This window comes from Panthera uncia, chromosome X (assembly GCF_023721935.1).
Source record: "Panthera uncia isolate 11264 chromosome X, Puncia_PCG_1.0, whole genome shotgun sequence".
Taxonomy (NCBI): domain Eukaryota; kingdom Metazoa; phylum Chordata; class Mammalia; order Carnivora; family Felidae; genus Panthera; species Panthera uncia.
This window is the reverse complement of record NC_064817.1, coordinates 84,990,878-84,996,217: the sequence shown is the minus strand read 5'-3', so window position 1 is coordinate 84,996,217 and position 5,340 is coordinate 84,990,878. Positions and strand designations below refer to the sequence as shown.

General features: G+C 34.6%; 1 non-coding gene across 1 annotated transcript; it reads left to right on the top strand.

Moving 5' to 3' along the window:
• The first annotated feature begins 2,686 nt into the window (after positions 1 to 2,686).
• LOC125932413 (U6 spliceosomal RNA) lies at positions 2,687 to 2,793 on the top strand. Its single transcript, XR_007460586.1, has one exon. It is a non-coding gene; the product is annotated as a U6 spliceosomal RNA (small nuclear RNA).
• The last annotated feature ends 2,547 nt before the right edge of the window (positions 2,794 to 5,340 follow it).

Below are 5,340 nucleotides of genomic sequence, written 5' to 3'. Positions count from 1 at the left end.
GATGGCATGAATGGCAAATAAGATATTGTAGAAGAAAAGATTGTTCAACTTGAAGTCATAGCAATAAAGTCAATTCAACATAAAACAAATAGAAAAGAGAAGCAACAAAAAATTAACAGGGTAGGAACATCTGGGTGGCTCAATTGAGTGTCCAACTCTTGATTTTGGCTCAGGTCATGATCTCATGGTTTGTGAGATTGAGCCCCGCATCAGGCTCTGCACTGACAGCGCAAAGCCTACTTGGGATTCTCTCTCTCTCTCTCTCTGCCCCTACCCTGCTCTCTCTCTCTCTCTCTCTCTCTGTCTCTCTCTCTCTCTCAAATAAATAAATAAACTTAAAAAAAACAACAGGGCAATAGTGAATAGTGAACTGTGGGACAATTTCAAGTGTGCTAGTATATGTGAGTGAAGTCTGTGCAGGAGAGGTGGAATATCAGAAAAAAATATTTTAAGTAATAAGGGACAAAATTTTTCCAAATTTGATGAAAACTATAAATCCACAGGCCCAAGAGGCTTTATAAATACAAAACACAAGAACATGAAGAAACTACACCAAAACACATCGTGATCACATTATGGGCAGAGGAACAAAGATAAAGATCACAGAAGCTTTCTCATTAGAAATTGTGCAAGTTAGGGGAGCCTGGGTAGCTCAGTTGGTGAAGCGTCCGACTTCAGCTCAGGTCATGATCTCATGGTTCATGGGCTTGAGCCCCACATCAGGCTCTGTGCTGACAGCTCAGAGCCTGGAGCTTGCTTCAGATTCTGTGTCTGCCCCTCTATCTGCCCCTCCTCCATTCATTATCTGTCTCTCCCTCAAAAATAAATAAACATTAAAATAAAAAAAAAAGAAATTGTGCAATTGAGAAGACATTACATCAATATCTTTAAAGTTCCAGTAGGATTTTTTTAAAAAAAAAAAGTCTACTAGATTTCTATATCCAATGAAAAGAGCTTTCAAAATCAGTAGTGAAATAAATATTTTTTTTCAGATATAGAACAGCTAAAGGAATTTGTCAGCAGCAGCCTGCTCTTTTAAGAAAGGGAGTTTCTTATGCATGGAAACTTAAACAAGATGGAAATATAGATCTACACAAAAGAATGAGGTGACTGAAAATGGAAACTATATGGGTAAATTTGTGAACTATTTGTCTTATTACTTAAATGTCTTTAAAGGATACTTGAGGACATCAGTGGGAATATAAGGACCTATGAAAATTCTTTCTCCCCAAGGCAGCAGACTGACAAAAATGGTCAGAATCAACTTTTTTAGAACTCTGGAAATTAACCAAAGACTTGCAGCAATGCAGGAATGGTTTCCTCAGGAACAAACAAAAACCAGTTGAATCTTGGTAAGAACAATGACCTTTGCAGTGTTTTGACTTGCCCTATTGCCATCTCCTCATACCCAGCTATGTGGTAGCCTGGAATACTAATAGCCCTCAATCATTGTGAAAACCAACCAGCTATTGGAATGGGCAGAAAAGGGTAGGAGCTCCTTCAAAAACTCATTCCCAAATGACTGCCACCATTGACCTGTTTGGTGGTTCCCAGGATGAAAATACTCACAAAAACTTGTCTGTGTTAAACCTAACACAGAGGTGTGCCAGTGACAACAAACTTTTCCCCGGGAGCATTTGGTAAAACCAATCACTATTAGTTGTTTAATATTGCAATGCTGTGGAGAACAGTTGAGATAAATAATAAGCTTACTAAAAATCTTAAGAAGAAAATCCAGAAGATATGATGTCCATAGGAGGCTCTGAGAAACTCTGAAATGTTTTTCTAGAGGGAAAAGAACAGGTGTAGTGATGAGGGGATGCCCAGGGTTGTGCACATGCTCATGTGAGATCTGAGAAGACTCAAAAGTTCTCACCACTGCCTAACCTGTAGGATTCTATACAAGCAGGAGGAAAAGGATAAAAGACGGTTGTAAGCTGCCTGGCTGAATGTTGAAGATGTACCCCAGCGAGCTCATAGAGCCACTCAGCAATGACTGGGAGATTTAATGGCTCCAGGCATTTAAATAAATCTCTGTAAAGTAATTATCTGGACACTAATGTAAGTGGGCAGAAACTTTAGTGGCCACACATGACAAAGAATACACATTTTTACAGAATTAGTACAGAAATATCATTAAACAAACAAGCAACAACAACAAATCATTTATTGGGGGACATTTGATATATAGAGTCCTCACATTATTATTTTAAATTTACAATTTTCTTTTTTCGAATGTTTATTTTGAGACACAGAGAGAGAGAGAGAGAGGGCACACATGTGCAAGCAGGAGAGGGGCAGAGGGAGAGAGAGAATCCCAGGCAGGCTCTAGAATCAGTGTGGAGCTCAACATGGGGCTGGATCTAATGACTATGAGATCATGACTTAAGCCAGAATCAAGAGTCAGATATTTAACTGACTGAGCCCCCCAGGTGCCCCTAAATTTCAAGTAAAATTTATGAGACATTCAAAGAAGCAAGACAATATGGCCCATGTATAGGAAAAATAGTCAACAGAAACAGAGCCTGAGGAAGTCTTGACTTTGGACTTAACTAGACAATCACTTTAAATCAGCAATTTCAGTTTTCTTAAAAGTAAAGGAAATCATGAAAATACAAAAATTATGTCCCACTAAATAGTAAATGTTAATCCAAAGATAGAAATTATTTTAAAACAACCGATAAGAGTGTTCACTTTGGCAGCACATGTAATAAGATTGGAAGGGTACAGAGAAGGTTAGCATGGCCCCTGTGCAAGGCTGACACGCAAATTCATGAAGCTTCCATATTTTTAGTCAGAATTTAAATAAAAACTAGAAAAAGAAGAAGAAAAAAGTAAACACTTTCCAAAAAAAACAATAAGAAATTCTGGAGTTAAAATGTAGAAAGACTGGTATGAAAAATTCATTAGTGGGGCTCAACAATATATCTGAAGAATCAGCATATGTGACAGTTGGTCAAATGAGATGATCCAGTATGAAGAAGAGAAAGAAAAAAGAAGGAAGAAAACTGAACAGAACCATCTGAGACCTATGGAGAATGGTCAAGTGAACCAATATACATGATAACAGGAATCCCAGAAGGAAAAGAGGGAGACAAAAGGGCAGAAAGAACATTTGAAGAAATGAAATGATAACCAAAAGCTACCAAAATTTGATGTGATAGATTAATCTGCACATGCAAAGAATTCAACGAACTCCAAATAGAAATAACTCAATAAGAATCTCACCAACATACGTTAGAATCAAACTGTCAAAAGTCAAAAACAGAGAGAATCTTCAAAGCAGCAAGGCAGAAGCAACTTGTCATGTACAAGGGATCCTTTATAATATTACTAGCCAATTTCTCATCAGAAACCAAGGAGGCTAGAATTATTGGGATAATATATTCTAAGTGCTAAAAGAAAATAACCCTATCAACAAAGTATCCTATTCTGGTAGAACTACCCTTCGAAAATGAAGATATCTTTTTTTAAACTTTATTTATTTTGAGAGAGAGAAAGAGAGAGAGAGAGCATGAGCAGGAGAGGGGCAGAGAGAGAGAGAGAGAGAAAATCCCAAGCAGGCTCTGTACTATCAGTGCATAGCCCAATGTGGGGCTTGAACCCATGAACAGTGAGATCATCACCTGAGCTGAAATCAGGAGTTGGACACTTAACTGACTGAGCCACCCAGGTACCCTAACTATCCTTCAAAAGTGAATGAGAAAGTAAGACATCACCAGATCCACAATCACTGAAAGAATTCATCATTAGCAGACTGTCATATAGGAAATACTAAAAGGAGTACTTTTGGTTGCAATGAAAGGACAGTAGACAGTAACTCAAATCCGCATGAAAAACTAAAGAATAATAGTACAGGTAATTATATGGGTGAATAAAAGAAACAGTGTATGTATATATATATATATATATATGTGTGTATATATGTATATATATATATACATATATATGTGTATATATATATACATATATATGTACATATATACATATATACATATAAGTATATATGTATATATACACATATATACATATATACACATACATACATACATATATACATATATGTATATATATGCATATACATATATGTACGTATATATACATATATACATATATACATATATGTATATATATATACATTTGTTTGTAACTCTTCTTTCATCTAATTTAAAGGACAGTTGCATAAAGCAATAATTATAAATCTGTGTTGATGGACATGCAATATGTAAAGATGTAATTTGTATTATAATAAAAACATAAAGAGGGACAGATAATGGAGTTATATAAGAGCAAACTTCCATATACTCTTGAAATTGAGTTGCCAATATCTTAACTACATCATTATAAATTAAGATGTTAATTGTAATCCACAAGCAAGCAATAATAACTCCAAATAAATAGAATTTTAAAAATGTCAAGCGAATGAAAATGGTATTTAACACAAAAGAAGGGAGTTATGAAGAAATATAGGAACAAAAAAGACATAGGATATAAAAAACAAGGAGCAACATAGCAGTCACAAATCCTACGTTATCAGTAATTACATTAAATATGAAGGCATTAAGCAATACAACCAAAAGGAAGAGATTGGCAGAATAGATATAAAAATTATAGTCTATCTATGTGCTGTCCACAAGAGATACACTTTAGATTCAAAGACACAAATAGATTGAATGTCAATAGGTACAAAAAAATACACCATGTAAAGAGTAAGAAAAAGAGAGATGGACTGGCTATAATAATATCAAACAAAATAGACATGTAAGACAAAACTTTTTACTAGAGACAAAGACATTTTATAAGAATAAAAGGATCTATATATATAAGGATATATACATATCCCATCAGAGTCCCAAAATATATGAAGCAAAATATGACAGAATTGATTAATAGACAATCCAACAATAATATCTGGATATTTGAATACCCTAATTTCAATAATGATAGGACAACTAGGCAGAAGATCAACTAGAAAATAGAAGACTTGCACTACACTATAAATCAACTACATCTCATAAACTTCTATAGAATACTCCACCCAGCATAATACACATTGTTCTAAAGAGCACATGGAACATTATCCAGGATAGACCATATGTTAACCTATAAAAAAGTCTTAATAAATTTTAAAGGACTGAAGTCATACAAAGTCTGTTATCTGATCACATCAGAATGAAGTTAGCAGCAGGAAATTTGGGAAATTCATAAATGTATGGAATTAAATAATACATCCTTAAATAACCAATGGTAAGTGAAGACATAACAAAGTAAATTGGAAAATACTTTAAAATGAATGAAAACAAAACCAAAACACTTCATAACTTATGTGGTATGGCTAAA